At 40.2% G+C, this 23,045-nt stretch overlaps 1 protein-coding gene across 3 annotated transcripts in view; it reads right to left on the bottom strand.

The window, feature by feature from the left end:
• The window catches only part of disp3 (dispatched RND transporter family member 3), a 613,218-nt gene extending 590,892 nt beyond the window's left edge, over window positions 1-22,326 (bottom strand). For all 3 annotated transcript variants that reach the window (XM_073031674.1, XM_073031672.1, XM_073031675.1), the window contains exon 1: window positions 22,136-22,326. The gene's annotated coding sequence lies outside the window, so the exon portion shown is untranslated. The remainder of the gene's footprint in view (window positions 1-22,135) is intronic.
• Between the last annotated feature and the right edge of the window lie 719 nt (window positions 22,327-23,045).

Consider the following 23,045-nt stretch of genomic DNA (forward strand, 5'->3'; position numbering starts at 1 on the left):
AACAGATTGATAAAACTACAAAGAAAGCATGACAGCAGCTACATTTAATTAGGAGTTTGAGCAAAGTTGGTACATCACTATAGACTCAAGCAAATTTCTACAGATATATTGTAGACAGCATTCTAACTGGTTGCATCACCATTTGCTGTGGAGTGGCTAATGCACAAGATCAGAAAATGCTGCAGAAAGTTGCAAATTCAGGCAGCTCCATCAAGGGCACTAAGGTCACCTTCAAAAGGTGATGGTTTAAAAAGGTGGCATCCATCATAAAGGACCCATATCACTCAGGACGTGCCCTTTTCTTATTGCTACCATCAAGTAGGAGGTACAGGAACCCAAATACAACACACCCAAAGTTTTAGGAACAGCTTCTTCCCCTCCACTATCAGATTTCTGAATCTAGTGGGGTAGATTTCTGAACACTACCCCACTATTTTTCCTCTCTTTTTGCACTACTTAATTTATAAATTACAATAAGTAATGTTTAAACAAGTTTTTTAAAAAAAATTATGCACTGTACTGCTACTGCAAAACAAGAAATTTCACGATGTATGCCAGTGATATTAAACCTGATTCTGATTCCGTTTGTAGCTGGATAACCCAGATTTTTTGGAACGTGAAGAGAGCTGACAAATATGAAATAGAGATGACAGTTTGACAATTTTCAGGCGTCGTATGTAAACCAAGTGTCAACAACACAATTAAGTTTAGAGGGAAAAATACTTGCAATATTTACATAAAAGTTGAAACAGAAATACTCCTGTGCAGCATCTGAGGATCGACAATAAGAAAATAAGAATGTAACAAGGTGCAGCAGAAATTAATACAAGCAAGAGAATATATTAAGGGAAGAATTTTGATTTGAGTATATATTAATAAAAATCAAAACTGGTTTGCAATCATTAGCCAAAGGAAGATTTGTTTCTGGCCCATTTGTCATTGAAGGCACAGCTGTACATACTTAACCAAGCTAGAATGTTACCCTGGTAACAGGCCCTTCCTGTGGAATCTCACCATCAACCTTATAATACTGTAATTACATTCTTCGGTGGCTGTTAAATCTTTGCAGAGAAGGCATGCACTGAAAAGAGCAAGCTAAGTAAGTGTAGTACCAAAATTTAACTGGGATAGTATTTCAAGACATCACAGAGAATAGTCAATATATTCTATAAGCTTTCTCCTTATATTACTTCTTGGCCAGGGAGCAGACCTTCCATGAAAAAGTTTTATACAACAGCGCAAACATACTATGGCTGGGATTAAATGAATATGCAGGCAAAATGATCTGCATCCCACTTAATAATCTAAACATTTCTTGCCATTTCTTTCCCCTTGGGCAATGGTGGATCATTCAATCCAGGGATTTTTGATGTTTACAATTAATTAGCTCAGTTGTCCAGGTCATTCTTTTCACTCGGGTTGGTGATATGTACCTCGCATTCCATTACATTAGCCCCCAACCTGATGACATGAACAAAATTTCTCCAGTTTCTGGTATTTTTCCCTGCTCTATCTTCTCTTTTTTTTCTGTTGCTCATTCTGGCTCCCCTCTTACCCCTTCTCTTTACCTCACCTGCCTATCGCTCCCCCTCTGATGCCCCACCTCCTCCTATTTCTCCCATGGTCCACTCTCCTCTCCCATCAGATCCCTTCTTCTTCCCTTTGCCACCTATCACATCAGTGCATCTCACTTCATCCTCCCTCTCCCATCCACCTACCTTCACCCTCACCTGGCTTCACCTATCACCTTCCAGTTTGTCTCCTTCCCCTCCTCCCACCTACTTATTCTAGCTTCTTGCCCCTTCCTTTCAAGTGTCGATAACTAGTCTCAGCCCAAAACATGGACTCTTCATTCCTCTCCGTAGATGCTGCCTGAGCTGCTGAGTTCTTCCTGCACTTTGTGTGTGTTACTCACTCTTTTGAAATCAGTTTTTTGCCTCTCAGTACCAATGCCAAGACTTTTCTTACAGGTGCCAATCATGGTAAAGTTCAAGTCAGCTGAAAAGCTATCTTACCTTGTGGCTTCTCTTGGCTGGAAATCAGAGTGTCTGTGAAGGCTAGTTTTGCAGGATCCATGAGAGCTTCGAAATTATCTTCCTGTGGAAAACCTTAAGTGGATAATAATGTTTTGGAGCCAAGCTTGTGGAGATAAAAAGCAGATTAGGTAGTCACCTTGGAAAGGGGAGTATGGACTTCTTTACAGACCCTTGCTTATATGCTGCTGTAATATAACACTGCTAGTAACAGGCCCAAGAGATTCTATCATGAGGTCTAATGTCTGCCTCAAATAAAAAATGTGATTGGTATGGCAAAGCTATGCCAAAGCAAATTGTCAGGAGTCCACGAGAAATGGCTTTCTCTCCACCTTTTTTGCCATTCACACCTTGCCAGAGAGTTGTGTCCTTTCATACACTTGTTGCCCAGAAGAGAACTATTCATTGATAGAAGGGGATACCAGTAATCTCTTCCAGTAATGCTTGTTAGTTTCCAACTCTAACCACTGAACGTGGAAAAGAGAACTATTCATTGATAGGAGAAGGGGATACCAGTAGTCTCTTCCAGTAATTCCTGTTAGTTTCCAACTCCAACCACTGGACATGGAAAAGGAGAACCAGAAGCCTCAATACAGAGGCAGAAAGAGTGTACCATCTCACAAGCCACCCATGCACCCTGCCCCATCTAAACGCAGCAAAAACTCTCCAGTCCTCACAGCATCTGCCATCTTAGAACACGAAAACAGAAAGGATGAATGCCACTTTTAATTCTAAAGATATGCCAGAGATGACAGAAGGTTACACACTAATTATATTTCCATTACCTAAATGGGATATACTCTCTCTTATGCAGAGAATACTGGTGACTAACAAATAGTATAAAACTCTGTGGCAAACTTGGGACTTAGGGTCACAGACTAGTAGACTTTCTGGACTGTTAAATCCTATTTCAATTAATATCCAATACACTTTTAGTTCACACTTTAAAACTAACACTGTTATATGGTATTGAATTATTTTTTCAATTTAACCAGGTAGGTTTAAAGGAATGCAGAAACCAGAGCCCTGAAGCGAGCAGATCAACATCACCCAATGAGACAAATCCTGAAGTACTGAGGTTTCCAGGTCACCAGATGACAGACCATTGTAGTTTTATGATACATATTGCAATGAAATGAAGGAAAGAGCAGTATTAATGAAGATGATCAAGCAGTCTGGGAAACATGGCATCTTGCCTCCACTGCAAGTTCTCACTAATGATTATTACAGCCACATTTGTGTATAGACATTCATTAAATCTCCCTATCAAAGTCCTACTGGAACTTGTTAGATTTCATCCTTATGCAGGTGTGGGACTATAATATTATTCATGTCCAGTATGCTTCTTGTTATCTTCTATGAAGAAGACCCTCTCTATATTAGTGTTAATGCACGCTGGATTGATAATTGTTTAATCTATTCTATTACTCCCAGCATCTTGGCTCAAAACATCAGTATCCACTGAAGTATTGTCCACTTTGTGATTCTTCTAATTCCCATCCATCTTTAAAATTACACATTCCATAATATAAACTTGGTTAATGTCCAAAATGGAAACAATAATTCAGTTTGAGTAGGTTTTGGTATCAAACCTATCATCACTTTCATCAAACTACCTTGAAGAGAACAGATGATATATGGATTGGTCGCACTTTCTATTGGATTTTTATTCCGTACTATTCATTTCCATTTCTTTCACCAACACTGGCAAGAAGGTAGCTCTTACTGAGAAGTCCAGGCAAATAAATATTCAAAATAGTGACAGAAACTACATGCGAAAATGCACATCACCACTTGCGCATGAAATCAGCAAGATGAAAATGCCACACAGTTCTCCCAGCTCCTGTCAACAGAAATCTTCCCAACAAAAATCTTCATGAAGGCAATGTTCCTAAAACAGTGTGTTTGTTATGCTTTCTATCTGGCTTTGAAACATTGATATAAATAAAATCAGTTGCAGAAAATAAATTCTGGCATGCTGCAGAAAAGGTAAAAAACAATATATTCTACAATAACATGCTCATCTGGCAGGCAAGCAAGATAATTTGCAGAATTGACAGATGATGGAGTTAGGATAGCTGCAAGCTGTAATGCAGATTACTGATTATTTTTTCATGGCCCTTGAACAAGAATAACATTGCATTCACAACTGGGAACTTAGGAACCTATTTATATACGAGGTAAGGCCATATATATACACATTAGTTAATATGATATGCAGTATATTAACTCAAGTATTATATAATACAATGTCAAAGAATGGTAAACAAAATCAGTGACACACTACAAGAGGCAAAGAGTAGTTGCAAACTGGATAATTAATTGGCTAGATAAAGGGTAACAAAAGCATGCCGATCAGTAGTAGCAATTATAATTGGGCTGCTGTGACCAAATGAATTGTGTAATGATTCATCTGGAAATAGCTGCTTTCTGAATGTTCATGGAAGATCACAATAAGCATACAGCATCTTAATAACACATTACTAATCAAACTGAGAAGGAAGAAAATGAACTTAAAAAAGACTCATTACTAAATTAAGATTATTTTGTCAAATAAGAAAACTGGATCCAATAGCTAAACAGATATTCAAAGTGCCAAGATGCCTTGCAAAGGACAAGATAAATGATATGTAACAAAACCACATATTTAAAATCAAACACTGTTTTATAGGTCCTTGTGCTATCAAGATGTTTCAAAGAGTAATGCTTATGAGGCTGTTTATGTACAGTGGTCACTGCAATGTAGACAGCTGGAAACAATGAGATACCCCCAGAGCTGTCAATTGCAATAAATTATGTGGTGGCACTGATGAAGAGGAAATATACACCATCCAAAATGCTACTGAAGAGTGTTCTAAACTTCCATTCAGCTACACCAGCAGAAAGCACAGCATTTAAATTTTCACCTGAAGGAATGATGGTACTCTATTCTCAGGTCCGGTCTGTGTGGAGTTTACTCATTTGACTATTCCTCCACATTCCAAAGATGTGCTCACGGTAAATTACCCCTCAGTTTAGATAGGTGAGAGGGGAAAAAAATATAAAAGGATGGAGATTGAACACACAGAGAGAATAGCTGCAGGCTACATGGAAATACTAGAGGGCCAGAGGAGAAAGTGGCTCTGATGTGATTGCTCTGCTGGAAGTCAGCATGAAGCCATTGGGGCAAATAACCACCCATCCTCTCATTGCCAGTATTAACAAGCCACATTTTTATATTCGCAGACAGATTTCACAATTTACATGGAATTATACATCACAGGGTAACTGGTGTATGTTAGGGATCATTCTGGGCTTATAAAATTATGGATGGAATAATTACGAATTGACTAAAATGAGAGCCAGCCTTAGGAGATAAAACCTGTACACAATACAAGTTCCAACTGATACTTTGTGGCTAGGGAAACCAATCATTCTGATTCTGTCCCAATGAAGCGACACAAGGGAAGATGATAGATGAATGTTTCCGCGATAGGCGCATACTGCTTAAAGGCACAGTTCAGGACAGATCTGTTTTGTCACCTAACTCTCTGGTTAGATATTTTTTCATGGAACCATCCTTCAACACAGTAAGAAAAGAGGTATATTTAGGGTGTCTGCAGTTTGTACTCACAGGTTTTGGAAAAGACACCAGCATTGAATATCATAGATACTAATAGTTGAGATGTACAGCCATTGTAAATGCATAATTCTATAAATTTACTGATATGCCAAATGTTAATATGGGTGATTATGGCAACTGATTATAACAACTGAAACTCAAATTAATTTTTGTCTTAGCGTTGGTGAAGTATAAAACATCACGTCAGGAGAGAGAGACTCTCTTGGATTCTCCTGGACTTTCTGTCCTGGAGATTCACTGAGTGGATAAAGAGTTCATTATTTCCCAGTTAAGGCATCTGTATAGTCCAGTTTTAATCAGTCAAAACAATGCACACTACAGTTTACACACCAAGTATAAATGAACTACAAAAGTTAATGTAGTTCTTGTTAGGAAGCAAAGTAAGATGGATTGCCAGCTCATCCCCTTCAGTTAGAAGTACTTTCAGCTGATCATTGGTAATGGCAGAAGAAAGATTTTCTCTTAGTGAGTTTAATTATTATCCATGGACTTACACATGCATACTCAAGAGGTGCTCACCAGAGTCAAACATTGATATTCTCACAGAGACATGCCAAATCACATCATCAACCCAATATCCTAACATCACCATCAATTTGCTAAGCAAAAGAAAGATCAAGCAGGAGGTGGTTATTGATCATTTCCTGTCAAGGAATTGAATCAGTAGCCTTCTTTGCTTTTTGTATAGTTCAATGCAAATGCATTACACTCAGTTCCAAATCACATATTAAAAGACAGATCCCATGTCATTTGAAAATTCCATAACCGGTCTTACATTCTAATTGTTATTCATTCAGTGCTGCTTGTTATTTGGGGAAGTGCCCGTATTGGAACTCAAGATTAGTTTTCGCATTATTTATCATAATGAGCTTTATGAAACATTTAGCACCAAATTCAAAATGTCAGTTGGCAATTTTTCTAAAAGCTTAGCACTGAAAAATTGGAATTACATTTCAAAATTATGAACACAAGATAAATTACGTTTCACGCAATGTCAACTAGACCAAGGAGATGATGATTGCTTAGGAGGAGGACACTGGCAGTCCATGAGCCAGACCTCATCAGGGATTAGGGATGGAGATTGTAAACAACTTTAAATTCCTCGGTGTTATCATTTTGGAGGATCGGTCTTGGGTCTATCACATAAGTGCCATTATGAAGAAAGCATGGCAGCGCCTCTACTTTCTTAGAAGTTTGTGAAGATTCAACATGTTATCAAAAACTTTAACAAACTTCTGTAGATGTGTGGTGGAGAGTATATTGACTGGTTGCATCGTGGGTTGGTATGGAAATACCAATGCCCTTGTATGAAAACCCTACAAAAAGTAGTGGATACAGCCCAGTCCATCAGGGGTAAAGCCCTCCCTACAAATGAGCACATCTAATCAGAACGCTATCATAGGAAAGTAGCATCTATCAATGACCCCTACCATCCAGAACATGCTCTCTTTTCATTGCTGCTATCAGGAAGAAGGTACTGGAGCCTCAGAACTCACACCGCCAAGTTCAGGAATAGTTATTACCCCTCAACCATCAGGCTCTTGAACCAGAGGGATAACTTCACACTCAATTTCACCTGTCACATCACTGAACTGTTACCACAACATGTGGATCACCCTCAAAGACTCTTCATCTACAGTTTTTGATATTTATTCTATTCACTGAGATTGCCCGCAAGAAGATAAATGTCAGGGTTGTAGATTGTGATATTCTATGTATTTTGGTAATAAATTTTCTTTAAACTTTGATTTATTAAAACAATTAAAGTGAAGGTAATTATAGTCATCTTTAAAAATGGGCAATAATTGTATTATGCAATCAACCCAAAACATTCATTCCCATTCTGCCACAATACCAACTTTCTGCTGCTTTCACGCTAATGCAAGTTGTGCACATCACCCCCTAACTTATTAGATGGCACTCCAATAGGACACTGGTGTTGAAAGAATGTAACAGCTGTTGGGAACATTTTGAAATCTGTATGATACTGGACAAGAACACTGCACAGGAATGAAGACACCCACGACTTTGTAATGATGCATTGAAGAGGAAAGAAGAGGAGGAGAGATACAATCAATTCATAGAGAACAAGAGCCCTCCAGAGAAACAGAATGTAGTGGAAACAGATGGATGTCATGGTCAATGCTGGAAGTCAAGCTGAAGAACATGGCTTCGTCATTACTGATGCATAATAATTTCAATTCACCACATCTAATTTCTCACCATCCAATGATCTCTTATCATTCAGATTCATACACAATATTCACAGATTCACTTCACATCATCAAACATGGTATGAGATCAGAGAAAAATGGAAGGGAGTCTCATGTTCATACTTCATTGAAAGCAGCAGGGCAATTAAGAAAATGGTTACAAATAGAGGTCTGGCATTACTCAAGAGAAAGCAGCAAGGGAACTCTGTGAAATTTGCCACAAGCAGGGGGATAGTGATCAAGTTTGGATGCTGCACATTCAGAATAAATTCTTGAGAGAGCATACAGAATAGATATACTGGAATGATTCTTGGGATGAGGACTTTAATTATGTACATATACAGGAAAAGCTAGGTTCTTCATGGAACACAGGAGTTTGACGGAAGATGTAAGTGATACTTAAAAACAAAGACAGGTAAAGACAATACACAGAGAGCATGTGGTAGAAGGGTAAATGATTGATAGGCATAAAATGAAGGTGATTAGGAAAAGAAACACAAATAAAATTGTTGTTAAAAGTATTTTGACAATTACTTTTTTGATGACATAGTAAGTGATGACAATTTATAAAGATAGTAGTGGAGGCAGATTCAACTGCATGTTTCCCAAAGGAAACTGAGTAACTATCTGAAACGACAGGATTTGCAAGACATTCGGGAGAGTGGAGACCAGCTATGTTGCTGAGAAAAAGCCCAAAGAACTCAAAAAGATTGAAGAACCTACTTCTGTGCTGCAACCATGTTGTGATAAGGAAAAACAAAAGATATTGTGAGAATGCACCAGTATGATTAGGTGTCATATCCCAAAAATTTTGTCTGCTTTACTTGAAAAATCATTTGAATGTATGTCATATGGACTTCCATCTGGACATCATGGTGAGATGTATACTGTACTGGCTGATGAAAGAGGACAAGTAAGGAAGTTCATGATTTGGAAAAGAAAGGTTTGTTTGTTGATTCCCCGAATCAAGCGAGTTACCTTCTTGGAGCCTAGTCAGAAAGAGGCAATCATGGTAACCGCTGCTCTGCCAGATCCACGGCAGTTTGCAATGCAGCTGGAAACAGGAACAATGCTCTCTCAATACAAAGCAGATTTTAACTTCCACACAGTCAGATTTCAGTGTGTCAGGCTGCAGAAGAATTCTTTCCAGAAATCCTAGTCTGCAAAGTTGTGAAGGTTGTGTACCTATCTTGTCAGAAGGTGCTTTGCCTCCCAGCCTTTGGATTACATTGTTGCCTCAAACAAAACATCACTGAATTAAGGTATAATGACTATCATCAGGATGAAAAGTATATAGATCTCCAATAAGCATTACTTAAGATGCCACATCATCTGGAAGGAAATGGAATCCCTTCTTGTTGATCGTCATATTGTTTTCATGCATCACCTGAAGTACAGCAGGGGTATCCATAATAACCATGTACCATGGAGAATCTTGTAAACCTAATGAAGTTGTAGGCTGACTAAACTGTCTGAGAAATAAAATGTAGATAAACTGTGCAACAGGCGCTGGGGAACTGCAAGAATCTCCATTGAATGCATAGAATCAAGGTTCCCAACCTTTTTAATGCTATGGATCCCTACCATTAATCTAGAGGTCTTGTGGACCCCAGGTTGAGAACTCAGGACTTGGAAGGTGAGTAACAACACAAATGACCGTGCCATGATCTCCCTGAAACCCAAGGCAATGTGGTCTAGACCTCTAGCATGACTCGGTGACTTTTTATTTGTGTTTCTCTCTGCACCTTGCGGTGCATCAGACGGCAACCCCGCCATTTCTTTAGCACTTGCCTTTTTTTTTAAAAAAGAGGCCAAGTTACCAGCTTGACGCTCAACATGGCATGGATGGAAAGGCTCCAAGGAGCTGGTCAGATTCGAACCCTGGACCACTCGCTACGAAGTCCAGTGTGGGTGCCACTACATCACCGGCTGGCTAATGACTGAGTGAAGGAAGACATATTTGCAGCAACCTCAGCTCCAGTCACACAAAAATGACAAGCCATGGAGCCAAAAATCTGCAATTGTATTTCACAAGAAAATTTGATATGAATAGGTTGTGATGATGCTCAACTACATTTCCTTTCCTTTGTATCAGAATGCTTTCCTCTTCAAAGTTAATTAGCTACAATAATAACCTACCAAACTCTCACTATTCACATCAGTAGCTCCCAGCAGCCCCACCATATCAGGGCTGCTTCAACAATTCAATAATCCCTTTAAATATTCACATAACAGGGCAAATGCATTATCAAAAATCTGCTGGAATTCATCCAAACTGAAATGTAGGAACTGCACACACAAAGTTTCTGATATATTCAGGTTTTTTTAAAAAGTGAACTTTCTATGGCAGGAATTCTCAACCTGGGGTCCATGGACCCCTTACTTAATGGTATTGCTCCATGGCATAAAAAAGGTTGGGAAAACCTACTCTAGAGTTAACTGATAATGTGAAATATTTGACGCAACCTTTATTACTTTACTCATGATAGGACTTCAGGGCTTCATGACTATCATCATGAAGAATACTGAACTTTTCCTCTGTTACTTGGACAGAACAAAACAAGTGGCATAATCACAACAATTCCACAATTAACTAAGATAATGACATCTTCCTATTTACATCACTTGTAACCAGCACATCAAGGATTAATTTAAGCAAGAAGGCTTAATTACACTTTCAGTATCCTTAAGTTAGCAAGGAATCTGCCTTCTTGTCAGAGAGATATTAAGGAAATGCATCAGGATGATTAGCTGTTTTACTACCCCTTAAATTTGAATGCTCTAACATACTCCACCTTGATTTTCTAATGTAGATGATTTTGCCATGATGCATTTCCTCATATCTTGTCTGTCCCAAATGACTTAGTGGCAGAATGAGGGAGGAAGACAAACACAACACGTGGACATCCAATTAGGCTTGCAGAAATCACTCATGCATGATCTCACCTTAAGTCCATGAATGAACAAGAAGAGCAAATCGTCTAGGGTCACCATTTGTTCAACTGCCCCTATTCCCTACCCAAGCCACTCAGTAACTGAAAATTATAATTAGTACTTCGTCATCTTTATTTTATCAACACCCAGAGTACCTTCACCACAAATATTTCCGCATTTCATAGCAGAGACACTATATCACCTTCAATAAACTATGGCCTCCTCAGTGACACAGAAAACCCACTATTTATTTTGTTTTTCAATAAAGTGCCTGTTGAGCAAAAGCCACTGAATAGCTAGCAGACACCCTATCTTTCTAAAAGCCAAGGACAAGATCACCATTAACAAAAAAAAAAGCCTACTATTAGTCCATGCGGTCCAGTCACAGCAGATACTGCAATTGCCAATTGGGATCATCAACTGCAAGGATTTGTTTTCTATTTTGTACTAAGCTGGGTGATGGGTGTCTTCCAGTGTCTCCATTTCCAAGGGAGATTACAGAATTAATGTTTAACCTAACATTTATGTTAATTTAAGTTTATGTTAACTTATGTTTGTAATGAACTGTGCTGTGACTGTAGAAAGATAATTTTCATTGGCACTTATGTATGCAAATAACAAAAAAAACCTAAACTTGATATTATCCAAGAATTTATTGTGATCTAACAGTTTCCAATTTATAAGTGTTCTGAAATCAAGATCCAGCAACAAATTTACTGTTTTAACATATTAAGGGAAAAATTTTGAATAGCACCAGGTTTCCTTTACAAAATTCAAAACTCTCTAGTTATCAGTTTATTCATTCAGCGCAGTGACTGGAATTGATGCCATTAACCTGGGTTAATCCAATTTCCTCTGCACTGCTATGCTCAATAACTATTTCACATTCCCCCAATCCACATCAACAGCTAAAAGTTTAACTCTGACAAGGGATTCCACGGTTTGTTTTAAACAGGTTCGGAGCACAATTGAACATGAATTTGCACCTTGATTAAGCAGTCACTCCCACACAACAATCACAGTGGAAATTCTAATTGGCAATCATCACACAGCACTTACCCTATCACCAACTATATCCACTAGATTACTGGAGAATGTGAAGAGAAATTATTTATTTACTTGAAAGGGATGGGAACCTGAGAGACAGGACTAAGGAATGGGCAGTTGGTTTACAAGTAGATGCAGTGTGTAGTGAAACTGTGAGGAAGAACAGGCAGATGACAGAGCAAAATTGCAGTCAGTGGGATGAATTGAAGCGAAACATGGGAGCACATTTGAAAAGGATGGAAAAAAAATCCTGATCTTGCAGCGCAGTTAATGATTGGTAGGTATGATGATATTGGGTTTTAATGGGTCATGGCTGAAAGAAGATCATAGTTGGGAGCTTAATATTCAGAGGGTGTGGGGTGGCTCTGTTGGTGAAGTGAAATCAAATCCTTAGAGAGAGGCGACATAGAATTGGAAGATCTAGGAAACTTGTGGTAGAGTTAAGTAATTGCAAGTGTAAAAAGAACATGACGGGATTTAGATACAGGCCTCTGAATAGTAGCTAAGATGTAGAATATAAATTACAATGGGAGATAAAAAAGGCATGTAAAAAGGCAATGTTATGATAGTAATTGAGGATATAAATATGCAAGTAGAATGGGAAAAATCAGGTTGGTGTTGGATCCAAAGACAAGAGGATTTGTAGAATGCCTATGAGATGGCTTTACAGACCAGTTTGTGGTTGAGCCCACTTTGGAGGAAAAGGCAATTCTGGATTGGGTGTTGTGTAATGAACCAGACTAGATTAAGGAGTTTAAGGTAAAGGAACCCTTAGGAGGCAACGGTCACAATATGATAGAATTCACCGTGCAGTTTGAAAGGGAGAAACTGAAGTCAGATGTATCAGTATTACAGCGCAGTAAAGGGAATTACAGAGGCATGAGAGAGTTGCTGGAGTTTCTAGATGCAATTCAAAAGGCACAAGATAGATACAGCCCAAAGAATTCTAAAGGGAGGATGAGGCAACTATGGCTGTTATGGGAAGTCGAAAACAGCATTAAAGCAAAAAAGAGGTCATATAATACAGTAACAATTAATGGGAAGTCTTTACTGTGGAAGACCTTAGCAGTATACAAGAAATTTGCGTGTCAAGGGGGAAGAAGTGAATGTAATTTCTATCACTAAGAAGAGGTGCTGGGGAAGCTTAGAGGTCTGAAGGTAGATAAGTCACCTGGACCAGATTAACTATGCCCCAGTGTTCTGAAATGGATAGCTGAAGGGATTGTGGAAGCAATTATGATCTTTCAAGATCCAATAGATTTTGGAACTTTTCAGGAGGACAAAAAGATTGCAAAAGGAAGGAAGGAGGCAGAAGAAGGTTAGCCTGACTTCAGTGGTTGGAAAGATGTTGGAGTCCATTACTAAGGTTGAGGTTCAGAGTACTTGGAGGCACATGATAAAATAGGCCAAAGTCAGCATGGTTTCCTTAAGAGAAAATCTTGCTTGACAAATCTATTGGAATTTTTTGAGGAAATAACAGGTAGGATAGACAAAGGAGAGTCAGTTGATGACGTTTACCCAGATTTTCAGAAGGCCATTGTCAAGATGCTACTTAATCAGATAAGAACGTACAGTATTATAGGACAGATACTAGTATGGATAGATGATTGGCTGATTGGCAGAAGGCATAGAGTTGGTATAAAAGTGGCCTATTCTGGTTGGCTGGTGTTCTGTAGGGATCAATGTTCGGAATGCTCCTTTTCATACTATATGTCAATTATTTCGATGAGGAAACTGGTGGCTTTGTGGCTTAGCTTGTAGACAATAGGAAAATATGTGGAAGAACTAAAGCCTGCAGAAGGACTGAGGCAGATTAGGAAAATGGGCAAATAATTGGCCGAAGGAATATAGTGTAGGGAAACATATGGTTATGCATTTTGGTAGAAGGACTAAAGGTGCAGACTGTTTTCTAAATGTAGAGAAAATTCTAAAAATCAGAAGTGCGAAAGGACTTGGAATTCCTTGTGCAGGTTTCCCTAAAAGTTAACTTGCAGGTTAAGTTGGTGGTAAGGAAGGCAAATGCAATGCTAGCATTCCTTTAGAGAGAGCTAGAAAATAAGAGCAAAGGTGTCTTAATGAGGTTTTATATGGCATTGATCAGACCACACTTGGAGTACTAAGAGCAGTTATGGGCCCCATATCTAAGAAAAGATGTACTGGCATTTGAGGAGGGTCAAGAGGAGGTTCACAAAGATTCTGGGAATGAAAGGGTTAATTACCTATACTGACAGGAGTTTAGAAGAATGAGAGGGATCTCATTGAAACCTATTAAGTATTGAAAGTTCAAGATGAGTAGATGTGGAGAGGATATTTCCAATAGTGGGTGAGTCTAGGACCGGCCTCAGAACTAAGTAGGGATTCCCAAATGGGGTCCAGGCTTAACGATATTGGTCCATGGCATAAGAAAGGTTGTGAATCCCTGTTATAGAGGGTCATCATTTAGAACAGAGATCTAGAGAAATTTCTTTAGCCAAAGGGTAGCGAATCTGTGGAATTCATTGGCATTAATGGCTGTGGAGACCAAGTCATTGAGTATATTTAAAGCAGAGGTTAATAGGTTCTTGGTTAGTCAAAGTTTCAACAGTTACATGAAGAGACAGGAGATTGGGATTGGAGAGATAATAAATCAGTCAAGACAGAATGGCAGAGCAGACCTGATGGGCTGATTAGACGAATTCTGCTCCTTTGTCTTAAGGTCTTATTTCCAGACAAAGGCAAAAACCTAACTGCAAAACCAAAATTTGCAGTCAGTGGACAGAGACTAACCACTGACTGAAAAAGGACAAATATTGTCTACTCCTAGTGCTTCCAGACTTGTGCAGATCTTAGCCAATGTGTTTAGAAGGTGGTGTTGATCACAAAGTTAAAAAATGTACTGCTACATGGGTTACCGAGCTGTAAGACTAGGTTTGATTTGTCCACCCAAAACATGTTCATCTTCCACAAAAGTAGTTAGTTCAGACCAAATGTTGCTGTCCAGCACATAAATGGTCCAAGCAAACATGTCGGAGGATGTTTAAGCAGGGTGAAACATAAGCCAATAATCAGTGGGAGCGGGATACTGGAATGGCACCTTGAAATAACACTGGTACAATGTCGTGTTTGCATAATATAGAGAAGGTTTGATGTTAAATTGCTTTTTATGTAGAATGTTGTCTGTGTATGCATGTATTAAAGGAAATATTTTCAATGAATTTAAATATTTTTGAAAATATTGTGTGCTGCCCTACACCGGTTCAGGGCTTGGAGAAGTTTCAATACCGTTAGGATACCAAGAAATAAACTGGGATAGATTATGAACGTATTCATAATGTGATCAACTGCTGGGTTACTCGTATTTTAACATCCAGCTAATCACTGCACAAGCAGCATTGAAAAATGACCAGTTCAGCCTGCCAGAACTCCGGCATGTGAAGAGAGCTGGGGGGAATAAAAGCATGAAACAACAGCACATTAACAATGAAGAGATTCACAGAATCCTTGGAAAACTGACTACAGCACCTTTTGATGCTGTTTGTTCAATCCACAAGACACCTTTTCTACCAAATTTTCCATAAGCCCCTGGACATACAGATTAGAAACAGTATTGTGCTGTGAGGCAAATGTGTTCCCAAGATTTAAAAAGGTTGGCCTATCTAAAAGCTCCCTGAACAAGGTGAATAGAGTGTAGAAGGAGAGAGAAATGAAGCTTATCTCAGACACCAATGGCTGAACATAGCAGAGCACTGAGAAGAGCAGAACCAGAAATTTAAAAAGAAATCAAAGTTATGACAAAAGCACACAAAAAAAATCGAAGAAAATCCAAAAGGCATTTTATAAATAGATAGGTGTGTGTGTGTGTGTGTGTGTGTGTGTGTGTGTGTGTGTGTGTGTGTGTGTGTGTGTGTGTGTGTGTGTGTGTGTGTGTGTGTGTGTGTGTGTGTGTGTGTGTGTGTGTGTGTTGTTTTTGCACTGATCTTTTTGGTGATTGCTCATCGTACAGCCTGTTTTGGGCATCTGAAACCTGGCGGAGCCCATCCCACGGCAGGAGTTACTAGCTCGACACGCAACCCAGGCACGGAGAGCATGCAAGGAAGCTGGCCGGATTTGAACTCAGGACCACTTACCCCAAAGTCCAGTGCTGATGCCACTACGCCACCAGCCGGTCAATTATCTGTGTATGGAGGCAGATAAATATTGAAGTGTCTTCTCACAAACAAGAGAAAATCTGCAGATGCTGGAAACACCGACTGCACTTTTTTTTCCATAGATGCTGCTTGGCCTGCTGAGTTCCTCCAGCATTTTGTGTGTGTTGCTTGAAGATTCTTCTTACACAATTGATGACAGTCATCACAAGTAAGAAGGACGATACCCATGCCGCAGTTAAGACCATCACAGGCAAAGCTCTCCCCACCATTGAATACATTTATATGGGTGAGGCTACCACAAGCAGCATCCATCAAAGAACCCCACCCTCCAGGCCATAACCTCCTCTCACTGCTACCATCGGGCAGGAGGTCGCACACCCCACTCTAGTTCAGGAACAGTTATTACCCTACAACTATCGGGCTCCTGAAACAGTGTAGATAACTGCATTCACCACTACTCTGCACCAACTGTACAACCTACAGGCACACTTTCAAGGACTCTTTAAGACCCATGTTCTCAGTATTATTTTTATTTGCACAGTTTGGTAACACATGCATACACCAATAACAAGTTTACATCGATCTTTTTCACCAATGGCCGTCAAATGTTAAATGGAATAAACAGAACAAAGGATAATTTATCATCATTGAAAGTAGTTCAGTTATTAGGCCCAGATGACATATACTCAGTGTCCACATTATTAGGGGCCTCCTGTACCTAATAAAGTGGCAACTGAGTATAGATAGATAGATAGATACTTTATTCATCCCCATGGGGAAATTCAACATTTTTTCCAATGTCCCATACACTTATTGTAGCAAAACTAATTACAAACAATACTTAACTCAGTATAAATATGATATACATCTAAAATCACCCTCTCAAAAAGCATTAATAAATAGCTTTTAAAAAGTTCTTAAATAGTTTACTAAAATACATTGAATGGTAACTTAAGCTCAGTCCTAACCCCGGCACTTTAACATATCTTACCCCTGGCGATTGAATTGTAAAGCCGAATGGCATTGGGGAGTAATGATCTCTTCAGCCTGTCTGAGGAGCATTGCATCGATAGCAACCTGTCGCTGAAACTGCTTCTCTGTCTCTGGATGGTGCTATGCAGAGGATGTTCAGGGTTTTCCATGATTGACCGTAGCTAATGGTCTTCTACTGCTGCAGCTCATCCACTTCAAGGTTTGGCACCACTGTTACTGTTGCATTCCTGTCAGCTTGAACCAGTCTGGCCATTCTCCTCTGACCCCTCTCATTAACAAGGCATTTTCACCCCCAGAACTGCTACTCATTGGATGTGTTTTTGTTTTTCACACCATTCTCTTTAAACTCTTTACAGAGACTGTTGAGTGTGAAAATCCAAGGAGATCGATAGTTTCTGAGGTACTCAGACTACCCCATCATGCACCATTCATCCCATGGTCAAAGCCACTCAGACCACATTTCTGATATTTTTCCTGAGCAACTGAACCTCTTGACCATCTCAGGGTATAAAAGAATGCAGACTTGTTGCTACATGATTGGCTGATTATGTATTTGCATTAACAACAGGTGTACACAGGCACCTAATAAAGTGACCATGGAGTGCAGATCCCTAGTGAATAAAGTCACACATGCTCCGACTACAAATTTCAATCCTCACTAGTGACAGAAATTGTACCAGAGAATTGGATGCCTCCTGATGTTGTCCTGGTTGTTTAAGAAGGAACGGATAAACCAATCCATTCTAAAATACAGACTAAATCTTCAATCAGAAAGGCACAAATTAATCACAGACAGTCAGCATGGATTTGTCAAGTAAAGTCACATATTGACTTTGTTCTTCGATGGATAACACAGAAGGTAGATGAGGGCAGTGCTTCCTTGCTTTAGGCTGGAGATATTTTAGTAACAGACGACAGGACAAGCTGGTCAATAGTAAGAAAAAGCAGTGACATTCTTTTTCCAATATTAACTTGGTGGTAAACTCCAAGCAAATGGTTGATTGGCAGTGTTGTGGCTGAAAGGCTGTTAGCAGTGGGGTTTCGTATAGCTCATTATATGGCCCCTAACTTTATGAGATATGAATGACTTTGATCCAAATTAGGAGAACACAGAGGATATTCCAGATATTTTAAAAAATTGTAGGACTGACAGTGAAAAGAAAGGCTTTAGATTACTGGAAGGTGCAGATGGCTTGGTCAGTTGAGCAGTAAAATGGCAAATGTTTGCTGAATTTGCTGACATCGCAGATGTTGGCCGAATCAAAGGTGGTGATGAATTAGCATATAGGAGGGAGAATGAAAATCTGGCTGAGTGGTGCCACAACAACCACCTCTCATTCAATGTCAGCATGACCAAGAAGCTGATTAGTGACTTCAGGAGGAGGAAACCAGAGGTCCATGAACCAGTCTTCATCGGGGGATCAGAAGCGGAGAGGGCCTTATATATACACTTTTTTCCTCTATATTATCATGTATTGCATTGTACTACTGCTGCCAAGTTAACAGATTTCACTGCTATGCCAGTGATGTTAAACCTGATTCTGATTCTGAATTTACTTTGAACTTCGAAATGTAATTTATTCCAAAGAAGTCTGAGGTTATCCTGGGGAGGTGCAATAGGCAAGGAAATACAGAGGATGGATAGCAGGAGATTTGGAGGAACAGAGGACTGAGAATATTTGTCCAGAGATTCTTAAACAGTAGCAAAACAAGAAAATAAGGTGGTTTGTACTTCAAACAAAGCAAAACCCAATAGCAGGAATGGCAACGATGCTTCACTACCAGATGAACTCCATGCCCGCTTTGAAAGGGAGAATGCAACTACAGCTGTGAAGATCCCTGCTGCACCTGATGACCCTGTGATCTCTCTCTTTCTCCCACACACACACACACACCCCCCCCCCCCAATGTTAGATTGTCTTTAAAAAGAGAGTGAACCCTCGCAAGGCAGAAGGTCCCGATGGAGTACCTGGTAAGGCTCTGAAAACCTGTGCCAACCAGCTGGTGGGAGTATTCAAGGACATTTTCACTCTCACTGCTATGGGCGGAAGATCTCATCTGCTTCAAAAAGGCAACAATTATACCAGTGCCTATTCTAGTAGTCTCTCGGTACTGAGGTTGAGGGCTGAGAATCTATTTCATTCTATGGAGAGGGTCTTGTACCTTCTCAGGGGCAGAAGAATAATGACAGCTGCTTTAATGACTATCGCCCAGTAGCACTCACATCTACAGTGATGAAATGTTCTGAGAGGTTGCTCATGACTAGACTGAACTCCTGCCTCAGCAAGGACCTGGACCCACTGCAATTTCCCTGTCACCACAATAGGTCAACAGCAGACGCAATCTCAATTGCACTCCACATGGTTTAAGACCACCTGGACAACACAAACACCTACGTCAGGATGCTGTTCATCGACTATAGCTCAGCATTTAATATCATCATTCCTACAATCCCGATTGAGAAGTTGCAGAACCTGGGCCTCTGTACCTCCTTCTGCAACTGGATCCTTGACTTCCTAACCGGAAGACCACAATCTGTGCGGATTGGTGATAACATCTCCTTCTCACTGACGATCAACACTGGCGCACCTCAGGGGTGTGTGCTTAGCCCACTGCTCTACTATCTACATACACGTGACTGTGTGGCTAGGCATAGCTCAAATACCATCTATAAATTTGCTGACGATACAACCATTGTTGGTAGAATCTCAGGTGGTGATGAGAGGGTGTACAGGAGTGAGATATGCCAACTAGTGGAATGGTGCCGCAGCAACAACCTGGCACTCAATGTCAGTAAGACGAAAGAGCTGATTGTGGACTTCCGGAAGAGTAAGACGAAGGAACACATACCAATCCTCATAGATAGATCAGAAGTGAGGAGATTGAGCAGTTTCAAGTTCCTGGGTGTCAAGATCTCTGAGGATCTAACCTGGTCCCAACATATCGATGCAGTTATAAAGAAGCCAAGACAGTGGCTATACTGCATTAGGAGTTTGAGGAGTTTTGATATGTCAGCAAATACACTCAAAAACTTCTATAGTTGTACCATGGAGAGCATCCTGACAGGCTGCATCACTGTCTGGTATGAAGGGGCTACTGCACAGGACCGAAAGAAGCTGCAGAGGGTTGTAAATTTAGTCAGCTCCATCTTGGGCATTAGCGTACAAAGTACCCAGGACATTCCAAGGAGCAGTGTCACAGAAAGGCAGCATCCATTATTAAGGACCTCCAGCACCCAGGGAATGCCCTTTTCTCACTGTTACCATCAGGTAGGAGGTACAGAAGTCTGAAGGCATACACTCAGCGATTCAGGAACAACTTCTTCCCCTCTGCCATCCAATTCCTAAATGGACATTGAACCCTTGGACTCTACCTCACTTTTAAATATATAGTATTTTTTGCACCATTTTTAATCTATACAATATACATATACTGTAATTAATTTACTTATTTATTATTTTATTTTCTTCTTCTATATTATGTATTGCATTGAACTGCTGCTGCTGCTAAGTTAACAAACTTCACATCACATGCCTGTGATAATAAACCTGATTCTGATAAAAAGCCAAATGGATACACTCTTTTATTAGCTGAGCCATAGAATACACAAGGAATGGAACCTGACGGCAATTCACCCCCTCGTCTGCTCCCCTACTCAATGAATGCATGACATATCTTTTACCTCAGCACCACTTTCCTGCCCAGACAGCATATCAATACAGTAACTAAACATCCACCCGTCTCTGTCTTAAATATACTCAGTTTTGTTCATGTTGGAACTGTATGTAACACTGGTGAGTGCACAGCTGGAACATTATCTATGCACGGGTCAGCACATTAAAGGGAAGATCTGTTTGCACTGTAGAGGCTGCAGCAGATACTTACAAATGTTATCAGTACTGGATACCTGTCGATATAGAATAAATTGTGTGTTATTTTCACTAGACTGAGTGTGTATAAAATTATGAATGTCTCATTGAAATCCAAACCTTGAGATTTTGTTCGACAGATTAGAATAAGGGGTCATGAATTTTAAGAGATAGTTTGAAGGAAAAATGAGGAATTTTTCCCCACTCCCATTCAGAAGGTGATTTTGATCCAGAACTCACTACATGAAAAGGTGGCCAAGGCATCCTCTTCAAGTGCTGTCAGTACTTTGATGAGTACTTGAAAAGCAGTGCCTGTGGAACTGCAGACAGACAGCTGCATTGTTGAATTCCTGCTGTGATAAGGTAGCCCTTTTACAACCAGCACTGCCCAGATGTGCCAAATGGGCTCCTCCTATGTAGCAAATCTTGACTTTATCATATAATCTCAAGACTTCCAGCTATTACAGTGAAGCTCGTTCTGTCTCCAATCCCCAAGGGCAATTTGTCACAGACAGATATGTCACTGTGGTGGTTAAAACAGAACTTAAACTTTCAAAGATAGATTTCACTATCATACACAATTTTATCATACAGGTTTTTGTAAGATTCCCCAACACAACAAGTTGAAACCATAAAGAAATGTAGAACAGCATCAATTTTCGTAAACTTAGTACAATTCAGCATTGACCAAATATAATAACAGCCCACAGAAAGGAAGAGCCAGCTTCAAACCTCCAGCTTCCAGTCCTGATATACACTGCAATTATTCAATTACAACACACATCCACCCCCCAGAAAAGAACCATATTTCAACAGCCGCTCTTGTCCCCTTCTGCAAAGGGGACAGCTGTAATCTGTGACAAGGTGTGTGTATATGAACTGATGTTGCATACTACTAAGATCAGACTTCTGTTAACACTGGTTGTCATGAATACCAAAACGATAAGACTTATCGTCATAAAACCTGATGCCACTTATTTTAATAGCTATACAACAAATATAGATACCAAAATTAGTGAAAATCTGAAGTCGATTTTGAACAGAAATGCATTGTTGGAGGTAAATGAAATCTTTGCTGTTCCTGCAAACCTTTAAAGGGAGAAGAAACAATGTCAAGCTCACACCAAGATAAAAGACAGAAACAGTTACCATCCCCTTATCCCCATCCTCGTCCGCACCATCAAGATACAAACACGTTAACTCAAAGCAAACTTAATTCAAAAACGATAAACTTGTACCATTTACACCAATCTCTTTCCCCGTGCACTCTTTGTTCATACAATGATAACAACCTTACCAGTTTGAATGCGTCTTCCTTGCACGTGATGCAGCTGGAGATGGGGAAAGAATCTTCAACAACAAATACATGAACGGTGACGCGATCACCGAGCGAAGACTGGAAAACGAACCAGTTGTGCGGACGTTGAAAGTTAATAGAGATGTTCTTTCTCCCGTGGATGGTGGCAGCTGAAGCGGCGACGGACGCAGCCGAAACGCGCGCCGGCTCCGGGGCGCGTGCCCGCGGGGTTAAGTAGAGGGGGGGGGGTGGTCACCAGGAGTGGCGGGAGCGTGCTTGGAGCGCGCGCCCTAGAGAATGAGCCCGGCGGGCTGGAAAGCGAGAGCGGGATAGGGATCTATATCTATATATGTATAGGTGAAGGAGACGAGCGCTGAACCACAGCTCTTATCTCCAACTCCAGTCACACGCACCGGTTTTGTTTTGGTGGCGGCTCTGGGCGCGCACCAATCGCATGCGGGAAGGTGAACGTGCCCAGGGAGGACCTGTCAGTTCCAGTCCGCGACCCTCAGCCTTTTCCCCGCCCGGCGAGTAGTCACTCTTGCACTTACTTTCATCTGCAAACAGCGGTTGCTGTAGGCTTCAGGTGTTAAACTGCGCAACAACTGGGATTCCTTTGCAGCTGGTAACCCCGCACATTCCACCAGCTTGGTGCGGTCTTACTATATTATTCGGTAGCGGCGTTCCGATGTGTGTGTGTGTGTGTGCAGTTTGAGGTGGGAAGAGCTGTTGGTGAAGGAATGAATATCCGTGCTGGACGTATGCATACTCAGCATAAGTGTAAATCAAGACGAAACCGTCGCAATATTGATAAAAGGGATCTATTTTGTGGGAAAATGATAAACTACTTAGAGAGAAAGTGAGAATGACAGAATATAAACTCAGTCGATGTGCTATGTACGGTACACAG

This window comes from Hemitrygon akajei, chromosome 29 (genome assembly GCF_048418815.1).
Source record: "Hemitrygon akajei chromosome 29, sHemAka1.3, whole genome shotgun sequence".
In the NCBI taxonomy this organism is placed as follows: Eukaryota; Metazoa; Chordata; class Chondrichthyes; order Myliobatiformes; family Dasyatidae; genus Hemitrygon; species Hemitrygon akajei.